The sequence below is a fragment of the Perognathus longimembris genome, chromosome 4 (genome assembly GCF_023159225.1).
Source record: "Perognathus longimembris pacificus isolate PPM17 chromosome 4, ASM2315922v1, whole genome shotgun sequence".
Classification (NCBI taxonomy): Eukaryota; Metazoa; Chordata; class Mammalia; order Rodentia; family Heteromyidae; genus Perognathus; species Perognathus longimembris.
In genome coordinates this window covers 47819788-47833799 of record NC_063164.1, presented here as the reverse complement: position 1 = coordinate 47833799, position 14012 = coordinate 47819788, and the positions used below count along the sequence as shown (strand labels likewise).

General features: G+C 40.2%; 1 long non-coding RNA gene across 1 annotated transcript in view; it reads left to right on the top strand.

The window, feature by feature from the left end:
• LOC125350526 overlaps positions 1 to 11752 on the top strand; it is a 73566-nt gene extending 61814 nt beyond the window's left edge. Inside the window, exon 3 of the long non-coding RNA XR_007210761.1 lies at positions 11359 to 11752. This is a non-coding gene — a long non-coding RNA (uncharacterized LOC125350526). The remainder of the gene's footprint in view (positions 1 to 11358) is intronic.
• The last annotated feature ends 2260 nt before the right edge of the window (positions 11753 to 14012 follow it).

The window sequence follows — 14012 nt, the reverse complement described above, 5'->3', positions numbered from 1 at the left end:
ATTCCCTTGAAAGATGATTTAACAATTTAACGAAAATAGCAGCAAGACGAAAGCTGAGTTGATGAGGGACAGAGGTAAGGTTGGGTTTGAAATGAGTGACGAACCTCATAATGAGGTGTGCAGCTTTGTATATTAAGCGATTTCTCTGAGGTACTTTTCCAGATGTGATGGAATACATTTATTTTTGTGCTCATCTGAACTGAAATAATACAAATGAGATACTAAAAAAGATATCATTATGTGCAGAAGTAGGCAAAGAATTTAGAATCCCAATTCTATAAGTTAACAGCTGTGCAGGAAGCAATTTGGAACTGCTTTAAGTCTGGGGTTGCCTAGGAACTCAACTAGCTTGTATGGACTAGCCATGATCTACAGGTAAATCCTGTATGATGATAGTTCAAGGCTACTTTATTTCAGGCAAAAATAAATAGGTGGTAGTAAGAAGTCTGTCTCTACCAAAAGCTGTAGCATGATTGGATCCAACCACTGCAAGTCAGGCAATAAAATGGGATGAGTTTAAAACTACCAGATGGTACCCTGTACAGTGCCTGAAATAAAATAGAGAATTAGGGTGCCCCAAGGTGTGCACAGGAAAGGCAATTACATGAAATAAATGGGCCTCGGGCCTACAGGATGCTCAAGTATGCTACACAGGAGACTTATCGTACATCTGGTGAACAGATTTTATCACACACTGGAAAGCCATAAAGCACGCAGTTGAATATCGGATCCCCATCTCACAATGACATTTTACCTGTGTTGGTATTCAGTGCTGTTTATTTTAAAAGGTGCTGTAATCTCAATGATGTGTTTTAAAAGCCTCCTTACTATTGTTTTCTACCCTGCCCTGTTTTGGGGGGGATGAGGGCAGCATGGTAGGAAGCAAGGAGAGTTGGACAAATAGCTACTGTGGAGGTGGGGAGATCATGTTGTTATTTTACTTCTCTCGTTGCTGATGTGATTTGAGTAATAGGATTGTACTTGTCAGCACTCCCCACTTGGGAAAATGCCAAGGTATTCTTAATGCTCATGCCCACCTCTATGTAGCTCATGAGGTTTTCCCTTCCTCACCTGCTCCTCCTTTTTCTTCATATTGAAAGAAAAGACTATTTTCAGTGGTAGGTTTGTTGGCACAGGGTCCTTTCTCCTTTTTCTTTTCCACCACACAGGCAAACCTGCGATTTGAAAATGGTGTACTCCTTTTCCATTGTGAAAAAAAAAAGAAAGAAAAGAAAAAGGGCTGAGCAACACATAACATTCATTATTGTTTTAAGAGTTACTGTAATAAAATCCTCTTAGTACTTAAAGATAGTTTTAGTGTCCCTTCTAGGATTCATCCGCGCTTTGATAATTGGGTAATTATCTCCCCTCCCCCACCAATAAATATTTTTACCCAATTAAGTTTAAAACTGTAATAAATTTTCAAGAATTATAGTCTAAAAATTCATACCCTAGAACCAATATTAAGTATGAATATTTATCTTAGGCCTGTTTACACGCTCCCAAACCTTCCGCACAGCCTGTCTGCTTCCATGAATGCTGCCCGTGGTGTGGCAATCTGGACTCTCCAGCTTCAGAGGCAGAGACCAGGAGACCACTGCCCTGCACTGCCCAGTGGTTTTCAGACAAGCAGTCCTTCACTCCCATGCTCTTGCTTTTTGTGGCTCCACATAGCATTCACTTTGTTCCATGCATCTACTTCATTCATTCAATCTTCTGTCCAGTCAGTTGGAACTGAGCAATGGGGCCCCCACTTATGGTAGAGGCTCCAGGTCTACACCTTCCACTCCCTCTTAGTTATTCCATAACTAGCATATCCAGGTAAACCATCCAGGCCTTTGTTACAAGATAAGCCTTTGGTTGCACAAAAGCTTGTGGACTAGCAACTAAGTGACACAGGGTACCATCCTCACTACTCAGAAATACCACAAATGCAAAGAAAGTAGAACCAGGAAGACAGCTCATTAAAGACACAAACATTGAAAATAGAAATCCAACCACAGTCCCCCCTAACCCACTAGCTTTGGGCAGCAACAATGCCTGGAACATTGGAATCAGAAGCAAGGACAAAGGAGTACAGCAGGCAGGGCCTATGGGTTCTGGGAGACGAAGGGAAGGTAGAAAATTGATTTACTAGAGAAGACTGAGGACCAAAGAGAGGAAATCAGTGGTTCTGTTGACCCATGAGAGGAAGAGGGACCTTGACCTCAGGGCACTGTCCAGCACCCACCACCAGGGCTTTCTCAGACTTGCTGCCTCCTCTTAGTTGTTCCACCCCTTCTCCTAGCCAACCTATTTCATTACGCTGCCTCCAAAGTCCCAGGCACGGTCCTCCCTGCTCCCCTCCTGTGCCTCCACCATCAAGTTATCTGTGACCAATTTCTAACCATCCTGATGCAGCTCGCAGCTGTGGTGGATGCCCAGGTACCTGAATCTGCAGGCTTCATGGCTTTGAGCACTGAGCTGTACTGATGAATTATACGCTAATAACTACATCATGTTGGTATAAAAATATGGAATATTTTGGGTGAAAGTTTAGTTTCAGAAGCTTTATGGACTTCAGAAATCTCAACAAAGACATTGATTTTAAAATCCAGAAACCAAGATTCCTGAAACAAAGGAAACTAGTAACCCTGGGCATTTCAAAAACCCTGACAAGGCGGGTGTTTTGGTAGAGGCAGACGATGAAGTTTACTGACAAGCAATGTCCTAGATTTTGAATTTCAGCAGCTAAACTGGAACTAAAGCAGCCTGGTATTTGGTTCTTCGTATCATACTCAAATCATTCTCTACAGTGTTATTCATTCTGAAATATTTCAGACAATGTTAATTAATTCCAATACTTTGAGTTGTATAAGTTATGCATTTAACCAGGATTCTGGTGGCTCATACCTGTAATCCTAGCTACTCAGGAGGCTGAGATCTGAGGATCCTGGTTTGAAGCCAACAGGAAACTCCATGAAGCTTTTATCTCCAATAAACTATTCAAAAAATCTGGAAGTGGCACTGTGGCTCAAGTGAGAGTGCTTGCAATGAGGAAAAGAAACTCAGGGACAGTGCCCAGGCCCAGAGTTCAAGCCCCAGGACCCCCCCAAAAAAACAACAACAACAACAACAAACAAATAATGTACCTAACACAATAGTCCTAAACAAGGGCAGAAAAAAATGACAGAGAATGTATAGGAGTTCTTTCCAGATGCAATCTTTACCATATTGGAATTTCATCTATCCCTAATAAGGAATGCAAACAGAAGATGCAGGCAAGTCAGGGGAACGATACCAAGGCTCTCTGTGTTGTTAAGAAGTGATGAGGGAGAGTGTGTAGAGGAAACTCATTGTCTAAATGAGTCTCTCCAGGGGAAGATTAGATTACAGGTGGCTGCTCTTTGGCCAACACCATTTGTCCTGTCACCTTCCTGAAAGGTGGAATTTTCTGGAAGAAAGAGCCAGACGGATGGAAGTAGCAGGTGTAGAGAAAGGTCGTTTCCATGGCAGCCGTCACTAGGCATCCTGCCAGGGAGGCTGTCTGGTACTAAGCAGGCTGGTTGCAAGATGTCAGCATCTCCAAATTGCTGTGCTGTTGTGAAAGCAGCCCCTCAGCTTTCACAGAATGAGGCATTCAGTCAAGTCATTTTTATCTCCTAAAGCCTCAAGTCTCCACTCTATAAAGTGGGCACAGAAATACTGTTTTCCATTTGAAGCTAGAAGGAGGAATCATAAAATATACTGGCAGGCTTATAGCAAGATACAACAATGTTTAGCTGCTGCTCCTAATAACAACTCTATAGACAAGCACACACCAACTGGAAGTGCACAAAGAAGCAGAAGGAAATGTGGTTGGCATTACAAAAAGCATCAGAGAGCACAGATGAGAAAGGACAAAGTAGGTGGAAGTCACAATAGGTAAACAGGTGGTGAGATACAGAATCTACTGTCACAGGGTTTTCTATAATTAAGAAATATTATCCAAGGGAAAACTCTTGGATAAACACAAGCCAGTGTTGGATGGGGGAGGGGGAGATGATCAGAAACCATTCTAGAAGCTGGCTTGCTGGTAGAAAGTACTGAGAATTGAATGGCAATTTACATTGTTGCTATTGGATGTACTGAGAGGGGAGTTATGGTTACCAGTGTTTTGTAGATGTAGATATAGGGGGTGGGGGGAATGGATCTTGAGAATAAATGTTGGCTATTAGGAAGTAACTGGAGTTAAGGTAACTCCACATTATGATCCTAGCAATGCTATGTCTTTCAAAAGTCCTCAGAGACCTAAACATGGAGTCTTGACATGAAGCTGAGGGATGTCAGCTGAGGGAAATGTTTTGTGCACAAAAGAAGTTGTTGCTGTTTAAGGACCAGAAGGAAATTATTCAGAAGGGTTCAAATGAGTATAAATGACATCGTATGTTGAAATTCAATTTTTGAGGTAACAGAGTAAAATATATTTTAGCTTGCAAGCAAAATAAGAAAGAAGTAAAAACAATTAGTCTTTAATTGACCTAAAGTTAATGCCAAAACGTTTTAAACATAGATTGTTTAAATACTAGTTGTCAGAATTTATCAGTTATATAGTATAAAATAGAAATAAAACCAGATCAGAAATCTATTTATGCCAATCCCATTAAAGACATAAATCTGATATTTCTTTAGAGATTGGCAAAGACCTTCATATAGCCAACTTCTCAGTGTGAAATAGCATAATAAGAAGTAGAATATTAGGCCATAGATAGAATAGAAATGGGAAGAGAGAAGCTAGTAGTACATGAGAACAACTATCATAAAGAAAAATTGCAAAGAAGTAGAGCATGTTTTCATAATAGTAGTTTGCAAAGTAACCCATTTCTTGCCACCCTTTCTTCCTTACTGTCTTGAATCCTGAGTTCTATCTCTGATGCCATTAAAACTCTCCAATCAAAATAATCAATGGCCTAATCTACATAACTGTATGTTCTTATATATGCAATGCATACTTACTATACATCAGCAACACAGAGGGCTGGCTCTGTGTTGGGTATTAAGTGATATAATTCTTCCTCTCTGAGAGTTTACAGTCTGGAAGAAAGGCATATGTACACAGATAAATAAATGTAACACAGGCAGGAGATCAATATTATGAGTTCCATAAAGACAGTGCTTTGAGTATATGACATTCAAGGCAGAAGCTGTGAATTCTCATTGAGTAGATTGAAGAGATTTCATGGGAGTTTAGGATTTCTACAGTGAGAGCAGGAGGGTGGGGAGACATTCTAAGCAGAGGACCAGGAATGGGCTGAGATGCTTTTAGGAATCATCAGGAAGTCTGGCAGTAGGGAGAACAGAATAGTAAAACAAATGCCCAGCCATGGAAAGAGACATTTGACACATGGTCAGTTCTAAATATATTCAAGGTATGGCCATGTAGAAAAGAGAGGCAGATTGTTCTGAGGCAAATGACAGTGGGCAAGACTGAGCCTTTTGCTGAGGACATAGTGGAACAGAAAAGAGGGGTCAGGTTTGAGAGACCCTGGGGTGGGGAGAATCAGTACGACTGAAGGATCAGTCATGTGTAGGGGCTGGGGAAGAGGTTACAGAGTCAAAGATTCTTTGCAGAGTTCTCATTCTCTTTAAACTTTCTCTCTCACATGACGTAGCTTACTATACCTGGCATCTGGAAGGCCATGAGCAAAAAACTTAAACATGACCCTTGGTAAGTCATTTGGCTTTGCATTCCAACACTCACCTCTCCAAAAAAGTGACTCAGGTCAAGTTTGATTTAAGTGGTAGATTGGATGCCATGAGGCTTATTTGCTGAGCTGAGATCCACCCTCACTGCCCCAGGAGAAGAGGAAGGGAAGAGATTTGGTTGCAGGTGTGTAAAGATGTGAGCTTAGGGAAATGAAATGTTCATAATACTTTCTTGGCGGATCAGCAGGCAGAAAGAGTTTGAAGTTCATTCCCTAGATAGTGAGTTTTAAATAGAGATTTGATTTGGAATGGTCCCCATATAAATCTTCTTGCTAGGCTTCCACATGAGTCAAATATTTGATCCAACAGACAGCAATGAGTCTTTAAGAGCCATAATAGCCTATCATGTCAGAAGATATTTATGGATTTACAGTCTTCAGATATCTGAATCTTGTGCAAGCATGATATAAAGCCCTCTGAAATTTTTGCACAAATAAATGAGGGCTTAGCTAGCTATGTTTCTTAAATTAAATAACTCAGCCATTGTTCATTTGTAAAATACCCAAGGGTCTTAGTGTACATTTAAGAGAAATGTGCTGCGACATTTCGGGTGGAAGAACAAAGCAGTTTGGGGGCTGTAGGAAATCACTAACCTCTATTTTTGTTTTTCACACTGCTAACTTAATAAGAAATATGCTGCTGAGCACAAGGTTTTCTGGCAGGCATTTCTCAGGTCATAGTTCCAGTGACAAACAAGGGTGATGGGAACAAAATAGTTTTGTATTTGAAAAAGTAACTTGGGACATAGGTCAATAATGTTAGCAAGCAAATAATGTATTTGACTCAAAATTGATAGGACTGAGAAGCTAAGGATTGTAGAAATGGAAATCTTGCCTGTAAAATCATAGGCTTCTCAACAAGTAGTGGGAAAAGTTTTTGTCATGTTGTGTTCTCTCTTCCTTGATGAAAGAAAATGTGTATGTTGCAAAATCTTTATTGTGTTATAAAATTAAAGTCCTCCTTTCTTTTGGAAAGAAAATATTTTGTGGTAAATAAAGTTTCATGGGCTTCTGTTCGTTTGTTTTCTTTGTGGTGTTGGGGCTGGAAAAATGGGACGTTGGCATGCTAGGCAAATATTTTACCATCTAGGTACATACCAGCTCAAATGAAGCTTTTTGACAAATAACTGGTACTCCTGCACTCAAATTGGCTTGAGGGCCCTCAGGTTACTTACATCTCTCACATGCTATAACCCAAGGGTTTGGGTTATAGCAAAACCAGATATCAAAGTCTTTCTAATTTGTGGCAGTCAGATAAACCTGGGGGCATGGGGACAATTGTCTTAAATAAATGTGCTTCCCTAATCTGTACTTCTTTGTGAGATCAGTGTGGCTAAAGGAATAAATATAATGGTTCTTTTTTGAGTACTGAAAATGGAACATGAATATACTGATGGGCATGTCTGAAGCAAAGTCTGAAGGTGAAAAAGGCTACGGCCACCATCACCACCACTGTCACCATCCATCCAAGGCTGTCTACTAAGTCCCTAGAGGAACTAGAGACTATAGCTTGCTGATGTGGAGCCTACGAGACTGGAAGAAGTAGAAAAGGCTCAGGACACCCTGTGCCTTCTGCCTCAGCCAAAATGATCTGCCTTGCCTACAGTCAAGCCATTGGGTTGAAGGAGCTATTTTTAACATGTCAAGGGAAAAAAAATTTAACAAGCAGCGTCAACTTCTATTTACACAAGAGTTAAATGACTAATTATTCGAGGAACACTAAAAAGCCATATGCAATTGGGGCTCCCTTAAGAATCACTCTGAATCCCAATCAGATAATGTGGGCATGATTTTTTTTAAGGAGAAAGCTAGTTAAATCAGAGGCACAAAGGCAGCAGAAATTGAGTTCCAAAAAGAAAAGGGAATCCATTGAAAAGCTAAACCTATCTCCTGTCATTATACTTCAGTGAAACCCCAGAGCCATCATAAGCTATTGAACAGTTTTTCAGAAATATGGAGCCATAGTCATTTTTATGATGGTGAAGATATTTAATCTGCAAGCAAGAGAGGAAACTCATGTTTGTCTTCTTAAGCCTTATTAGGTCAAATTGGTGGGAGAATAGTTAGAGGGGAACAATAGAAAGCCTTTTCTAAGTTTTCCAGCCTCTTCTTGGCACTGTCTTCTAAATGGGTCCACTAGATTCCCACTGATTTGGGAGGAAAAAAAAAAGATTGTAATGACGTGCGTAGGTCTAAGAGCTCAGCCTTTTGGGTCCAACTGCTAGACTTCATCAGAATAGCAATAGCAAAAACCACTGAGCTGAGAAGCAGTTGGATTAGAAGTAGATTTTGTAACAACCAAGTAGCAACTATTGTGAAAGAATTATTAGAGTTAGAAAAGATGACAGAAGAGAACATAGTCATAGTTTCTCATATACTTCAAGTAAGAGATGATGAGAATTTTGGCAATGATGTGTCCAGTCCATAACAATGTTTCTGATACTCCTCCACATGACCCAGATCATGCCATTCCCACGTTGGTGGCCCTACCCATACCTCCATTCTTCCAGGAGATTCTCCACACCTTCCTTAAAGGCATGTGTTTACACATCACAAACGTATCTGCTCCTAACGGGTTTTACTGTTCATTCCTTGCCATTAGGGACTTCTGCTATGTTTATAGTTTTGGCAAAGGGCCATTTCCTCAAAGTGCTTATAAGCCGACCCAGCAAATTCTTCCTTACCTTTATTACATTCTAACTTCAGACCATAAAACATTGATAGGGCAGAGATAAATAGATGGTGAGAGCCCAACAAACAGCCTTTCTCTCTCAGGATGAGTAAGGTCAAGAGGAAACTCAAAACAGCAGAGGTCAATGTGGACTCATATAATAACAAAGATAATCATTGCAAGTGTGCATAGATGTACGTGTATATGTTTGTGTGTATTTGTACAATACTCACAATAACTCTATTAAGAAACATTTAAAATTTTTTGTATGTATTATGTGAACAGGGATTCAAATCCAGATCTATGTTTTCCCTAAGATCTAGCCCCTAAGATCTCAGGGGCTTTGTGCTGTGGAGAACATTAGTGTGCCTCATCATTTCCAGCACAGAGCTCATCTGTTCTGGTCCCACTCCATGATACAACATTACACATCGAACAAGCTGCAGGCTTTTCTTCCCGTGTAATTCAATATAGGAATCCAAGCCTATTTCAAGTCATAGAGGATTCACCTAGACTTAATCTGGTACTTGGGTTCTGAATCTTCAAAGAAGGATTCAGACCAGATGGGCTTTCAGACCATGGCAACATCAGCCTAATCTCGGTGTGGTGAGAAAGGAACAAAAGGTATTCAGAATCCACAATGTTCCTTTCTCAAGGGTTGGTAAGTAAACTCATCCTACTGAGCTTGCAGGGCCTTCTCGGCATAGATGGGGCCCAGTCTTCAGTCTCTATGGCAGCAGCATTTGCAGACTTGAAAAGAGGCTCCAGCAAGGCTTTGTACTTAGGTATTAATGATATATTAGCTCAAGAGCCTGTGTAGCCATATCTGCCACTAGAAGGGGTTCTGTCATCTAGGGCTCTAAGATCAAGCCTGTACTTGCCACAGAAATTGTTCACTGAAACAGTCACTCAGTCTCAAATGAAGAAGCTACCCTTCACCATCAGTCATTAAATACTACAAAGAACCTCTAAGAAGTCTGACGGCATAGAGAAAGTAAACAAAAGATTAATATCCAACATTTACATGCAAGCAGTACATCATTAATGATCATTATGGAGAACTTGCTTAGTTCAAATGAGGTTCCAGAAGACTGGAAGCGTTTCACCGAAGCACCAGTATTTATAATAGCCACCCTGGGGAACAGCAGGCCCATCAACTTGACATAGCTAATATGCAAGGTAATGGAAATAAGTAGAGGTGAAATGGAGCCACACGGACACTGAATTATCTTGGGAGCCAACTTCCATGCAAATAATTAGAAACTACCCCGTTTATTAGCAGAGTGGAGAGGACATTGCCTCAGACACCTTAGGTCACATTTTAACTTACCATTTAAAACTGGCACAGCATTTTGTCCAGATGCTTAAAATCATAGCAAAGAAGATCTGATGCAATTGACAGAGGACGAATAATTTAATGAAATTTGAGGAAGAAGTTCATTCCTACGGTTGGGAAGCAGCTTGATGCTGGTGGTATGGATATTAGTCCCTGTCATTGTGCAACTTTTTCAAGTCCTTTAACCTATCCTTTATTTTATCAATGTTGCCATCTGTTAAGTGGAGACACTATTGTTTAACCTATATGAGAGTATGTTGCAGAATATAAGATAGGAGAGAAAAATGCAGATGCACAATGGTCCATCCAGCATGGGTGGAGGGGGAATTTTGCAAGCTGGTGAGATGTGCCCTTTAAAAGAAAGCTTCCAGCTCTAGCCCATTGTTGCCAAACAGGAATGCATGACTGGACTCTTAGGCACGTTTTCTTAAAAATTGTAAATAGTGTTTCTTCATATGATAAGAAAAATCCCAGTCTTTAAGAACACATTAGCTAACATAAAAGTTCCTAAAACTGTTTATGCATACCCCATTCTGGTAGTGGACTGTTAGTCCTCTCTCCAAGGGCAGTAAGGAATTTCATTAGTTGATAAAAATCATTGAACAACAATAATTGAATGGAATGCTTACTATGTATCAAATATTTCTTTTTAAACTGTAGAAATGAGGGCTCCCCCCACAAAGCTTTATTGAGGTACAGTTGAGAAATAAAAGTTCTATAAATTCAAGGTGTACAATATGTTGATTGGACAATGCATTTGTTTTATTTTGGTTTTTGTGTGTTTGTTTTGCTCTGCTGCTGTGCTAGCAATCACTCAAGCTTATAGAAGGTAACATGGTCATTCCCATTTTAAACATGAAAAAGCTGATTGAGATTCTCCCTGGTTAAAATTGTCTGAATTTTGTGGAAGTCATACTTTAAAAAATAAATCACGGACACTTTAGTTTGCCTGTTGAATTCAGCAGTGGGTGTGATGAAGAAGCCCCTGGCCTTCAAATCTTCTTAACAAAATCCTTCTCTGTAACCTTGTCAAGGAAGAAGGTCTTGAAAGCGTGGTTGTGAGTCTTTCCTATGAACAGAAGCAGAAAGAATTTGCTAACTTTTTGTTTATTTTTTAAACTTTTATTTATTTTGAGGGTCGCTCATTGTTCAGTGCCCTCTGGTGGTACTTACAAGTATAATAGAAAATGACAGTCCTGCTATTCTTTTTTTAAATGTCAAAGACCACATTAAACAAACCTCATTCAGCTACTTGTCTCATTTTTTGTACATCATGCCAGGTAGCCAGTGTGACAGAGTGAATCTCATTACCTGAGAATATTTATTCTTACAGATTCTGACTGTATGTTAAAATAAAAAGTTGGGGTGGGGGTGCGACTCAAGTGGTAGAGTGTTCACCTAGCATGTATGAGACCTTGGATTCAACCTCTAGTACCACAATTTTTTTTTTAAAAGCTGTCTAATTAAGGTGAGATGCTAATCTAATTGAAGACTTATATGCAACTTCAGAGACAATTGTATCTGCTGATAGGTAGTTGCTAACTTATTTTTAAGTAATTTTCTTTAGCTTACCTGCCCCATGAGGTTTTAAACTGAGCAAAACTAACATCCATTTTTTATTTCACCAGGCAAAGCAGGGAAGTGCCAGAAAAGGAGATTTCTTGGCCTGATGTAAAAATCATAAAATGGAGTGGGCAAGCTGTCCAATGCCAACCCTGTGTCATCCTCAACTACAAGGTGACTGGGTCCAGAGAAAACAGGATAATAATGTATCTTCCTGTTATTGAACACTAAAGACTCCATCAAAAGACTGTCATTTAGGAAAAATAGCATCTCAAAGATGTCTTCAAGGTGGAGAAAAGTATGTTCAAGAAGATATAGGAACTGGCCTCATTTCTTTGTTAGTAGACTAAAGGATGACTATCTGAAGGATCAATCAAACATGACTGTATTTTCCTTCCTGTTTCCTTCTTAGTAGATCTGTGTCAATCTCTAGACTCATTTGCCAGAGAATAAAGAACAGTTAAGAAGCAATGTTCTGGGCTGGGGATATAGCCTAGTGGCAAGAGTGCCTGCCTCGGATATACGAGGCCCTAGGTTCGATTCCCCAGCACCACATATACAGAAAACGGCCAGAAGCGGCGCTGTGGCTCAAGTGGCAAGAGTGCTAGCCTTGAGCGGGAAGAAGCCAGGGACAGTGCTCAGGCCCTGAGTCCAAGGCCCAGGACTGGCCAAAAAAAAAAAAAAAAAAAAAAAAAAAAAAAAAAAAAAAAAAGAAGCAATGTTCTACAGAGGATCACAAGAGCCCAATAGCTATACCCTTATGATCCCATAAGATGATGCTAAGTGAAATGAACTCCATTTTATGAAAATGATTGTTATATCAGAGTTGTAACTACTTTCAACATCCCATGTGTATCTGTAGTTTCTACTATTGATGATGTTCGTGTATCACCTTCTTGTGATTGTATCTACACTATCTCTGTAATCTTATCTGAGTGTATGGGAAACAGTGTGTACTGGTATTAGAATTAGGAAATTCAAAGGGAATACCAAAATTGAGAGACAAAGGGTAAAATACGTGAAACAACAATAAAAGCAATACTTGCAAAACTGTTTGGTGTAAGTGAACTGAACACCTCAGGGGGGGACAGGGGGAGGGGGGAGGGGGTATGAGGAACAAGGTAACAAACAGTACAAGAAATATATCCAATGCCTAACCTGTGAAACTGTAACCTCTCTGTACACCAGTTTTATAATAAAAACATAAAAAAAAGAAAAAAAAAAGAAGCAATGTTCTTGCAGGATACTTAGTAGAAAATGATCATTTGCAGTGATCATTAGCCAAAAGAGTATACAAGAAAAAAACTGATTACCTAAACTCTTTAAGCTCACAGGAACCTCTTGTTCCCAAGTCTGAGTTTACGTTCCTATTCCTCACACTCATTTCTCCACCTCTGCTTCCTCGGCCCAGTCCTTCCCAGCATTCTCTTGCAGTATGGAGATAAAGGGCTGGGCAGCCATCATAAGCTGCTAAAGAAGCTGGATAACGAAGGTCATGGTGAAAGAAGTCAGAAATAGACTCTTACCTAGAGTCAATGTGTGTGCGTGCTCTGATGAGTCTGTGCACATGAATGACCAACTTAGGAAGAACAGAAAATAGAGTGGGCAGCCAGATGCAGGAGAGCTGTGTGCCACCTCCTTGCCATGGACTTGGGCCTATATTGCTTCCCTTCCTGTCTTAGTCTGAGGTTTTCCCCAAGGAACTAGGGGGTTAGGAGAGGAAGTAGGTAAAACCCCCCAGGGAACCTTTGACAAAAGCAAAACAAGAAAGAAACTTCCCTTTGAGTGCCCTTTACCGAAGGAGCATTCAATCTGAGTAACAGACTTCTCCGAAAATGGCCTTTCCTCAGACTTCTGAGGGAACAAGTCAGTGAATTCTCAGAAACAACCACAAAAGAGAGTCTTGGGATCATGACAACTTGTTCTACTCTCGTTATTATCATAGACAAGGAAACAGCGACCATTAGAAAATTCCCAAGAATGGGTTATTCTGGGACCGAAGGAAGAACAGTATTGATTTTTAAAGTTTGAGCAACACACTTCTTCACATGCCCCATGGCGCATATGGGACCAAAGCTCTTTATACAACATTCAGCTGTGCAGCCACTAAGAGGTCTGGTATGTGCTTAGTGCTATTCTAGGGTTTTCTTTCAATGCCAACAAGAGATGGCTTTCTTCATTAAGACAAAGTGCTGTATGTAGGAAAGGAGTTAGTGGATTAAGAGATGTTTTTATGATCCTAAAACTTAATGGTCTAGACCCTTAATTCAAAATGGGAGAATTCTTGTGACTATTCCAGAATGGGCATCCCAGAAGTGGATCATGTAGCCACTTTGAGAGAAGTTACAGGGCTTTTGAACAATTTGGAATCCAAACTTAATACTCTGTGGAGAGCTAGATCCAATTACACCAGAGTCTATATTGTAGTTGTCAGCTTTCATGCAACTTCCGATGGATTGGACTGAGGAGTGGAGAAACAGGCCCAGAGCAAAATGAGCTGAGTCGGGAAAGGGGAAAACAGATTCAGAATGTAAAAAGCAGGGCTCTTTGATGGGCTGAAGAACTGACACATGGAAAATGTAATGCATTATTGACAAACACGTATGCTGGCTGCAAAAATAATTAACACAAGCAGAAAAGAAATAGGAATGAAATGGAGCAGAAAGACTTTGAAAGATTGTGAAGTGGCCGCTGAAATTGCCAAGCTAATGTCAGAAAG